Source organism: Giraffa tippelskirchi, chromosome 3 (assembly GCF_054371585.1).
Source record: "Giraffa tippelskirchi isolate mGirTip1 chromosome 3, T2T-mGirTip1v1.2.pri, whole genome shotgun sequence".
Taxonomy (NCBI): Eukaryota; Metazoa; Chordata; class Mammalia; order Artiodactyla; family Giraffidae; genus Giraffa; species Giraffa tippelskirchi.
In genome coordinates, this window is record NC_137277.1 from 67,974,276 (window position 1) to 67,985,863 (window position 11,588).

General features: G+C 45.5%; 1 protein-coding gene across 2 annotated transcripts in view; it reads right to left on the bottom strand.

Annotated features, from left to right (window-relative positions):
- MYO7B (myosin VIIB) overlaps positions 1 to 11,308 on the bottom strand; it is a 96,538-nt gene extending 85,230 nt beyond the window's left edge. For both annotated transcript variants that reach the window (XM_081581124.1, XM_081581123.1), the window contains exon 1: positions 11,067 to 11,308. The gene's annotated coding sequence lies outside the window, so the exon portion shown is untranslated. The remainder of the gene's footprint in view (positions 1 to 11,066) is intronic.
- Between the last annotated feature and the right edge of the window lie 280 nt (positions 11,309 to 11,588).

An 11,588-nucleotide genomic window follows, 5' to 3' on the forward strand; every position in this document is an offset into this window, starting at 1 on the left:
AGTGTACAGGGACACTCTCACGTAAGAACACCACTTTAAGACCACCATGTGTAACAATTTCACCTGAATTCATAGAGACAGAGAAAGATAATTAAAATGAGAAGAGAGAAGAATTTGTCTTTATTGAAAGGGCAAGAGGAAACCCATAAAAAATACAACTAATGAAACAGAAATAAATAATTTACTAGATAAAGAATTCAAAGCATTGGTAAAAAGACTGCTAAGTGAATTAGGGAAAAGAGTAGATGAACACAGGAAGAATTTTAACAAAGAACTAGAAAATATAAAAAAGAACCAGTAAGAGCTGAAGAATACAATAACTCAAATGAAAAGCACACCAGAAGGAGTGAACAACAGACTAGGTGATATAGAAAAATGCATAAGTGATGTGGAAGGTAGAATGATGAAAATCATCCATAAAAAACAGTAAAAAGAAAAACAAATTAAAACAGTGTAAGGGATCTTTGGGATAACATCAAATATACCAATATTAACATCATAAGGGTCCCAGAAGACAAGATAGAGAAGAAAGTAAAAAAAAAGAAAGTATTTAATAAAATTATGATTGAAAACTTCCCAAGCCTGAAGCAGGAAACAGATATCCAGGTACACAGTCCAAGCATAGAGTCCCAAACAAGATAAACAGAACAAACCCACATCAAGATGTATCATAATTGAAATGGCAAAAGTTAAAGAAAAAGAGAGAATTCTAGAGACAACAGGAGAAAAAACAAAGAGTTATATACAAGGGAAACCCCATAAGACTATCAGCTGACTTTTCTGCAGAAGCTTTATAGGCCAAAAAGGAATGACATGATATATTTAAAATGTTGAAAGGGAAAAAAACATGAAATCTAGGATACTGTATCCACCAACATTATCATTTATCATTTAAAATTGAAAGAGAGGTAAATAACTTTTCAGATAAGAAAAAACTAAAACAAGTTCATCAATACTAAACTAACCCTAAAAGAAATGTTAAAGAGTCTTTTCAAAGAAAAGGAAAAAGTTATAAGAAGAAATAAGTACCTATAAGAAAGAAAAATCCCACTGTTAAAGACAGATATATAGTAAAGGTTGAGTATCAACCATTTAAATAAGTTGTTATGAAGATTAAAAGACTAAAAAAAGTATAACACTAAGTATAACTACAATAATCAGTGAAGGTATAAACGTGAAGATGTAAAATATGACACCAAAAACACAAAATGGGGTGGGAGGGAGAATTTTTAAGCATAAATCTTTTACAATAAGGTGGTCAAAATGTAAAAACTTCCAGTTATAAGATAAATAACTCTGGGGATGTAAATGTACAGCATGGTAACTACAGTCAACAACCCTATATTGTATATTTGAAAACCTCTTAGAGAGTAGATCTTAAACGTTCTTATCACAAGAAAAATTTTTTGTAACTATGTGAGTGATTGATGTTAATTAAACCTGAGGTAATTAAAAAAAAAAAGAGTAGATCTTTTACACTGTATTTGAAATTAAAGGGCTACCTGTTTAAAACAGATACAGTTATAGGTCAACATACATGAACCCCATGGTAACCACAAATCAAAAGCCTACCATAGATACTCAGAAGCAAGAGAGAAAGAACAGAAGCATACTACTAAATAACATCATCAAACTACAAGGGAAGATGAAGCATGTAAATTATCATATGTGAAACAAACCACCAGTCCAGGTTCAATGCATGATACAGGGTGCTCAGGGCTGGTGCACCGGGATGACCCAGAGGGATGGGATGAGGGGAGAGGTCGGAGGGGGGGTCTGGAAGGGGAACACATGTATACCCATGGCGGATTCTTGTCAGTTCAGTTCAGTTCAGTTGCTCAGTCGTGTCTGACTCTTTGCGACCCCATGAATTGCAGCACGCCAGGCCTCTCTGTCCATCACCAACTCCCGGAGTCCACCCAAACCCATGTCCATCGAGTCAGTGATGCGATCCAACCGTCTCATCCTCTGTCATCCCTCTCTCCTCCTGCCCCCAATCCTACCCAGCATTAGGGTCTTTCCAGTGAGTCAACTCTTCGCATGAGGTGGCCTAAGTATTGGAGTTTCAGCTTCAACATCAGTCCTTCCAATGAACACCCAGGATTGATCTCTTTTAGGATGGATTGATTGGATCTCCTTGCAGTCCAAGGGACTGTCAAGAGTCTTCTCCAACACCACAGTTCAAAAGCATCAATTCTGCGACGCTCAGCTTTCTTCACTGTCCAACTCTCACATTCATACATGACCACTGGAAAAACCATAGCCTTGACTAGACGGACTTTTGTTGGCAAAGTAATGTCTCTGCTTTTAAATATGCTATCTAGGTTGGCCATAACCTTCCTTCCAAGGAGTAAGCGTCTTTTAATTTCATGGCTGCAATCACCATCAGCAGTGATTTTGGAGCCCCCCAAAATAAAGTCTGACACTGTTTCCACTGTTTCCCCATCTATTTCCCATGAAGTGATGGGACCAGATGCCATGATCTTAGTTTTCTGAATGTTGAGCTTTAAGTCAACTTTTTCACTCTCCTCTTTCAGTTTCATCAAGAAGCTCTTTAGTTCTTCTTCACTTTTTGCCATAAGGGTGGTGTCATCTGCATATCTGAGGTTATTGATATTTCTCCTGCCAATCTTGATTCCAGCTTGTGTTTCTTCCAGCCCAGCGTTTCTCATGATGTACTCTGCATATAAGTTAAATAAGCAGGGTGACAATATACAGCCTTGACGTACTCCTTTTCCTATTTGGAACCAGTCTGTTGTTCCATGTCCAGTTCTAACTGTTGCTTCCTGACCTGCATACAGGTTTCTCAAGACACAGGTCAGATGGTCTGGTATTCCCACCTCTTTCAGAATTTTCCACAGTTTATTGTGATCCACACAGTCAAAGGCTTTGGCATAGTCAATAAAGCATAAATAGATGTTTTTCTGGAACTCTCTTGCTTTTTCGATGATCCAGCGGATATTGGCAATTTGATCTCTGGTTCCTCTGTCTTTTCTAAAACCAGCTTGAACATCTGGAAGTTCATGGTTCACATATTGCTGGAGCCTGGCTTGGAGAATTTTGAGCATTACGTTACTAGCATGTGAGATGAGTGCAATTGTGCGGTAGTTTGAGCATTCTTTGGCATTGCCTTTCTTTGGGATTGAAACAAAAACTGACCTTTTCGAGTCCTGTGGTCACTGCTGAGTTTTCCAAATTTGCTGGCATATCGAGTGCAGCACTTTCACAGCATCATCTTTCAGGATTTGAAATAGCTCAACTGGAATTCCATCACCTCCACTAGCTTTGTTCGTAGTGATGCTTTCTAAGGCCAACTTGACTTTGCATTCCAGGATGTCTGGCTCTAGGTGAGTGATCACACCATCGTGATTATCTAGGTCATGAAGATCTCTTTTGTACAGTTCTTCTGTGTATTCTTGCCACCTCTTCTTAATATCTTCTGCTTCTGTTAGGTCCATACCATTTCTGTCCTTTATCGAGCCTATCTTTGCATGAAATGTTCCTTTGGTATCTCTAATTTTCTTGAAGAGATCTCTAGTCTTTCCCAATTTATTGTTTTCCTCTATTTCTTTGCATTGATCGCTGAGGAAGGCTTTCTTATCTCTCCTTGCTATTCTTTGGAACTCTGCATTCAGATGGGAATATCTTTCCTTTTCTCCTTTGCTTTTCGCTTCTCTTCTCTTCCCAGCTATCTGTAAGGCCTCCTCAGACAGCCATTTTGCTTTTTTGCATTTCTTTTCCCTGGGGATTGTCTTGATCCCTGTCTCCTGTACAATGTCACGAACCTCTGTCCATGGTTCATCAGGCACTCTGTCTATCAGACCTAGTCCCTGAAATCTATTTGTCACTTCTACTGTATACTCATAAGGGATTTGATCTAGGTCATACCTGAATGGACTAGTGGTTTTCCCTACTTTCTTCAATTTAAGTCTGAATTTGGCAATAAGCAGTTCATGATCTGAGCCACAGTCTGCTCCCGGTCTTGTTTTTGCTGCCTGTATAGAGCTTCTCCATCTTTGGCTGCAAAGAATATAATCAATCTGATTTCGGTGTTGACCATCTGGTGATGTCCACGTGTAGAGTCTTCTCTTGTGTTGTTGGAAGAGGGTGTTTGCTATGACCAGTGCGTTCTCTTGGCAAAACTCTATTAGCCTTTGCCCTGCTTCATTCTGTACTCCAAGGCCAAATTTGCCTGTCACGCCAGGTGTTTCTTGACTTCCTACTTTTGCATTCCAGTCCCCTATAATGAAAAGGACATCTTTTGGGGGTGTTAGTTCTAGAAGGTCTTGTAGGTTTTCATAGAACCGTTCAACTTCAGGTTCTTTGGTGTTACTGGTTGGGACATAGACTTGGATTACTGTGATAGTGAATGGTTTGCCTTGGAAACGAACAGAGATCATTCTATCGTTTTTGAGATTGCATCCAAGTACTGCATTTTGGACTGTTCTGTTGACTATGATGGCTACTCCATTTCTTCTAAGGGATTCGTGCCCACAGTAGTAGATATAATGGTCATCTGAGTTAAATTCACCCATTCCAGTCCATTTTAGTTCGCTGATTGCTAAAATGTTGACGGTCACTCTTGCCATCTCCTGTTTGACCACTTCTAATTTGCCTTGATTCATGAACCTCACATTCCAGGTTCCTATGCAATATTGCTCTTTATAGCATCAGACTTTACTTCCATCACCAGTCACATCCACAACTGGGTGTTGTTTTTGCTTTGGCTCTGTCTCTTCATTCTTTCTGGAGTTATTTCTCCACTCATCTCCAGTAGTATATTGGGCACCTACCGACCTGGGGAGTTCATCTTTCAGTGTCCTATCTTTTTGCCTTCTCATACTGTTCATGGGGTTCTCAAGGCAAAAATGCTGAAGTGGTTTGCCATTCCCTTCTCCAGTGAGCCACATTTTGTCAGAACTCTCCACCATGACCCGTCCATCTTGGGTGGCCCTGCAAGGCATGGCTCATACTTTCATTGAGATAGACAAGGTTGTGATCCATGTGATCAGATTGGTTAGTTTCCTGTGATTGTGGTTTTCAGTCTATCTGCCCTCTGATGGAGAAGAATAAGAGGCTTATGGAAGCTTCCTGATGGGAGAGACTGACTGAGTCAAGTACCGTGTCTCTGTTCTTGATCTGAAATGAATCAGGAACACATATACATGTACACAGGTACTCACACACAGGCACACACATCTCACATGCAGCAGCTCTTTCTGTATCATCACTTACTTCTGCTTTTTGTGTCATTGTATGTGTTTCTCCCACATTTGTGAGATACTTAGGAGCAAAACATTGCCTTACTCATTCCATAAGGAATTCACAAAATGTTTGCTGAATAACGGATGGACAGACAGATGGATGGATGGGTAGATGTATGGATAAATGTGTGGGTGAGTGGATGGATGGATGAAGAGATGGATGGATGGATGGATGGATGGATGGATGGATGGGTGTATGGATAGATGTGTGAGTGGGTGGGTGGATGGATGGATGGGTGGGTGGATGGATGGATGGATGGATAGATATGTAGATGGGTAGATAGATGGATGGATAGATGGGTTGGTAGGTGGATAAATAGCTACCAGGAAGATGGATGCAGCCTGGCACGCATCCCAGGAAGGCAGGTAAGGGGTTGTCTATGAGGTGAAGCCCAGGAGTATTTTCAAGTCCCTGCCCTTTTGAAGTGAGATGTTTCTTCTTAGCTCAGGCCCCCTTGTCCAGCTCTGAGGCTGGTCAGTATGAGACTGTGGGGATCAGTGTCCTGCACTGGACCCAGAGTCTGCCTAATCTTAAGAATCAGAATGGGGATGACTATAACCTGAAGGTAGAAGGATAAGCTGCTGGTTCCCAAAGACCTCCTCAGAGCTTTTGGAAGTCTAAAGCCACACCTCTAACATGCATTTCTGGGGCATCATTGAACTGGAGTGTATGTAGCGGGAGTGGTAAGAAATGCTAAAAAATGAGTAGGAAGGTAGATCTAGGGAGAAAATAAAAGTGCTGCAGGGACCAAAAAGGACCAGAGTAGGCAAGAGACTGTGTGCTAAGTGGTGTGGGGGGCATGTTTCGGGAGATTGGGGTCTAAAAGGCAAAACCCAAATGGAGACTCTGGTCTATGAGCTGCCAGTCCAGAAGGAGCCCTCTCCTGAAGGACTAAAAAGCATTGCCCAAGGCAGGGATGTGAGCATTTTGGGGCAGAAAGGGTTGGGTAACAGAATGAGAACCTTGGAAGGTATGCTATGCCACCAGCTAACTGTCTATTCTCCACTCCTCTCTCCCCACCTAGAGCCCAAGGTCTCTAGCATGGAATCCATCACTCCAAGGAAAACAAAGCCTATATGGGCTGGTGAAGGCAGAAAGGGCCACCACTCTGTGGAAGTCAGAACCATCCAGCAGGTGATAAGGAATCTGGGCTGGACTACCCAGTCCAGACAGTCAAGAAAGTCAAGTACTGGCAGTTTCATATGGTTCCATCTAAATACATGTTGATATATGAGTATGTAATTAAAACCAAGCTATATTTTATACAATTATGCCATTTTTGCCATGGACTTCCCAGGTGGCTCAGTAGTAGAGTCCACCTGGCAATGCAGGAGACACAGGCAGCTCGGGTTCAGTCCCTGGATCAGGAAGATCCTCTGGAGGAGGAAATGGCAACGCACTCCAGTATTCTTGCCTGGAAAATCCCATGGACAGAGAAGCCTGGTGGGCCACAGTCCATAGGGTCACAAAGAGTCAGACACAACTGAGCATGAGCACAAGACTGCCATTTTTGTTTTAAAATATAAGATGTATTTTTAGGAGATACATCCTTTTTAGAGGTAATTATGTTAAACCATTGACAGTGGTTTTTCCTGGAAGGGGAATTGAGATAGGGAGCAGAGAGAGATGGGCTTTCCCAAATCCAGAGATCACTTTTATTATTTATTTTACTGTTCACAGGATTGTCATTAGCCCTGAAATCAGTTCCACCCCTTTCCCACAGTGATGACTACCTGCAAAGATCAGCCACCAAGCTCAATGACAGAGGGGCATGAAGGAGCTGATGGCAGGAGCTGATGGCAGGATGCCAGGAATACCTGTGACTGGCCACCCAGGAGGTGTACGGAGGTGCCCCGACCTGGAGACATGATACTCCTGGGTCCTTGCTAGGGCCCTTTCTCTTCTGCCCACGTGGCCCAGGGTGAGGATATAAAGTTTCAGTCCTCTTTCCCATCTTCCTGTAGTGGGCACAGGGGCTGGCCATCCCCACTACCAAAGCCCTTGCAGTGTGAGACAATGCAAGAACTGGCTCCCCCAGAGCCTCGGTCCTGTTCCCTCCCAGGAAGTCAGAGATGGCAGGTTGATTCTGGTGAAGGGTCACTCTCAGGGGAATCTCTGTTTCCAGCAGGGCTCTGCTCCCACTCTTGAGGGCCAATGCACTTGTGGGGAACTCGCCAAGCCTGCCAGTCCTCTGCTAAGTCATGAGTAAGTGAATTAAACCACTTTTATCCCTTCCCCTCTCACATCTGGGTTCAGGTCCTTTCCAGTTCCCTGCAGGTATAGGTGAAGTCCCTGCCTCTCCAGCCTCAGCTCCAGCCCACTCTTCCAGATTTGGCTTAAGAGTCCCCTTGCAGATAGTTAAAGACTTTGGGAAGGTCATGTACATATTGCTATATTTAAAATGGATAACCAACAAAAACCTATTGTATAGCACAAGGAACTCTGCTCAATGTTATGTGCCAGTCTGGATGGTACGGAGGTTTGGGGGTGAATGGATACATATATATGTATGACAGTCCCTTCGCTGTTCACCTGAAACTATCACAATATCGTTAATCGGCTATACTCCAATATAAAATATTTTTGGTGTTAAAGTAAAAATAACATTTTAAAAAAAAGAGTCCCCTTGCAGCCTCCCTGATGCTGTTCTCAGCCACCCTACCTAATATCTGTCCCTCTCTGGTCCCAGAAGACCCTGGCCAGCCCTCAGGAAGGGCATTCACCACCCTGAATTGAAACCCATAATTTATACCTGTCCAGAGAACATTTCTTTTCTTGAGATTCACTTTGGCAAGGTGCTGTCAGCCTGCCTGGAGAGATCTTAACAGGGATGGCCCTTGAGAAGCCCTCCTGAATTTACTTTTTTTGCCAATAGCGTTTTCTCATTTGATATCCCCTTCCTGGTATCCCATCAGTGCTTCTTCTCAGAAATGGTCTTGTTATTAACTTGAGGACATTATTATTCTTGTCGCTGCTTGTATTTTATTTTTGATCATCTGCCAGAAAGCCCAGAATACATTTGGTAGCGTTGTCTAGCAAATAGATGGGAACTTTTTATGAAACTTTTTCCAGCTGCATCATATTTACCTTAATTTTCCTTCATCTTGGTTTCTCATTTCAATTTTGATTCCTCTGTATTACAGGTATCTCTGTAAGCTATCTCAAAAGGCTCTTGTTTACCTTTTGAATATGGCAGGAGATGGATGAGAGAGAAGTTGACAGATACATCCACATGTACACGCCAGTACTCCACTCTGCCATGGCCCCTCTCTGTACCCCCTCAGCACTCCATCCCTGGCCCCCAAAACAGAGTAGGGGCTCATACTACACTTACTTGGAGTTTTTAAATAGTGGTTCATTAGTTTAATCTGTACATTAATGCTGCAGGGTAAGTGATGTGGTTCCACCTGACAGCTGAAGAAACTGAGGCTTCAGGTACCACCCTTGGTAAGTGGCCGGGTCAGGATTTGAACCCACACTTGTTTGGCTCTGTTTGTTTATTACACTTCTCCTCTCTCCCAAATCTGACATGCTCTGCTCTCTAGACCTGTGAGGTCCAATATAGTAGCCACTAGCCACATGTGGTGCAGTGGTAGAGAATCTGTCTGCCAATGCAGGAGAAGCAAGAGACACGAGTTCTAACCCTAGGTTGAGAAGATCCCCTAAAGTAGGAAATGGCAACCCACTCCAGTCTTCTTGCCTGGAGAATCCCATGGATTCAGGAGCCTGGTGGGCTACAGTGCATGGGGTTGCAAAGAGTCAGACACATTGAGCGCAGCACAGCACACAGCCACATGTGGCCACTGAAATTTAAATTAGTCTTAATTAAAATTAAAAATTCCTCAGGCATGCTGGCTGCACTTTCAGGGCTCTGTAGCCCTGTGTGGCCAGTGGCTACTGTATTAGTACAGAAGAGAATGCCATTCTCAGCACGGAAAAAGCATTTCTTGCAACCTCTTTATACCTGCTCTAGGGTCCTGCCAGGAGCCAGCAGTGCCCAGGCTGGACTTGTACTTTCTTTCCTCTGCATCTTTAGGATGTTCTTTCCTCAGCCTGGCATCCTAGCTCTCCAGCAGCTTCATCAAACCATCCTTGCTTTCGCAGCCTCCTTCGGTCCCTCTCCCTTCCCCACTCGTCCTTGGCCCCAAAAATCTCCACCTCTGACTTCCTGATGCCTGAGGTCTGTGCCCCCAGATGGGTGACTTTTCTTTGGCACAGCCTCGCCTCACCAATTCAGCAGTGCAGAAAGGAGATACACACTGCTTGATTAATTGAGGAGGAAGACAAGAGAGTCTAACTTGAAAATCGACTAGAAAACATGATTTCGTTCCAACCTCTGTTTCTGCCACTCATGACTCCACTCCTCCATACAGCTCTCTGCCCAGGGCCTCCTCTCCTCCAGGCCATGGGTGGGTGCAGGGGCCTGAGAAACTGTGAGCAGGTCCAACCTGTGCCCTCAAGGCAGTCATATCCAGTGGTTTTGAGCGAAGGATTTTACCCTCCTTCATCTCAATGTCCTCTATTGTGAAAAATGTCCTGTAATTCCTGCTGCTCTTCCCTGGAGGGCTTGTCACAGGGACTGAGAATGTAGAAGCAAGGGCCTTCATATGACATGAAAAGCACTCAGTTATAAGAATGTAGCTGGGAAATTGGGAAATGTTCACCCCTGCTGTGTCACCCTTACATCTAGCTGTAACTCCCACCCCCACTGTAAGCCGTTTTGAAGTAGGGGTGCAGCAGGGCCCAAGACACACACGGACAGCTCCCTTGGGAGAAGGCAGTGAGGGCCAGCGTTCAGCTCCCAGTGGGTTCAGAGAGATGGGGTGACACTGAACTGAGTGGCTCTAAACAAAGTTTCCTTGGGGACCTGTGCTCCAGGCCGATAGCTGCACACAGTTTGGTTTTCTTCAAAATAAAACCCTGAATGGAGTTCAGGTTGGAACAACATTTAAGTCCAGAGTTAAAGAGTGGAGACTGAGGGGAAGACCTGGTTGTGGGGTTAGGAGTTTCAGGATGCGGCCCCACCCAGCTGAGTCTGTGTCAGAGTCCCTCCTGTGAGAAGTGAGGACAGTGCCCACCACCCTGACAGCTCTAGGGAGAGCCAGGTAGTGTTCCTCCTCTCAGAACTCCGTCCCCCCACAGCCCAGCACCCCACCCAGGGGAGGCTTTGAGACCTGGCAGGCAAGGTCCTGCCTTACTCTGGGACCCAAGATATTCAGAGGTGATGAACACACTTGTCTGCAATTGTCCAAGAAGGTAGGTGGTAACTCAGATCAGCCTGGGCCTGGGCGTCAAGTCCCCCTTTGCTTCTACCTGTGGGCACGTCATCTCTCATGGACCTCAGTTTCCTCGTCCGTGAAACCGAGGCAATAACACTCCAAGTGCGGGGAAACAGCACATACGACACGGCTGACGTTGCCAGGTACCCAGGCCTCGGGCCGAGGCCTCACACCTCCTGAGGCCACGCTGAGGCCCTCCTGCTGGGAGAAGGCAGCTCCCGCACCTGCCACCCGCCTCCACTCTTGCGCCTGCCTTCCTAGAGCAGAGGCCCAGCACACCCCCTCCTCCTGCTCAGGCCCCAGCCGCCCTGCAGCTGCTGGGATGGATCTCTGGGCTGGAGTTCTAGGCTCCTGAAAGGGTTCTCATGCTCCCTCCTCATCATCTTGTTCCCTGCAGTGCTTTCCCAAGGCTGTGACTCCCAACCCACCCCCTGCCCAAAGACCCTCCTCCCACCCTCCCAGCTGGCAGAATGCAGGCTCGGGGCAACCAGCCCACAGAGAAGGCCCCGGAAGTGACCTTACCTTGTCAGGGTAGGGGTCTTGTTGCTTGCCTTCTTCTCCACCCAGGTCCTCCGAAAGGAGCCGGGCAGAAGGCAGTGCCAGGGCTCTGGGTGTGTCAGAGCACACAAAAGAGGAGGAAGAGGAGGAAGGGCCCCAGGAGGAAATGGCCGAGTCCTCTGGGCCCACGTAATTTATGACAGGACTTTGTCCTTGAGCTCCAGGCACACCCGCTCCCACAGGGCTCCCGCGGCCCCAGCTAGCAGAGCCTCAGAGCGGTCCAATCTTTAACCCTGGCCTCTCTGTCAGAGAGTCTCCATGGACCAGGAGAGCTTGATTCTGTGCACCCGTTGCTACAATCTTCCAAATCCCCTGGTGCCCATCCATCCAGGGAGCTGAGCATCTTTCCAGGTATCACGGGAACTCCAAGGGGGCCTGTGCAGGAGTTCTACTCCCAACCCCCCTGTCCTAGTTGGGGGCACACACAGGAGAGGCCAGGGAGCCTTGCACCAGAGCTAAAGGCCACTGGGGCACCTAGATTCCCAG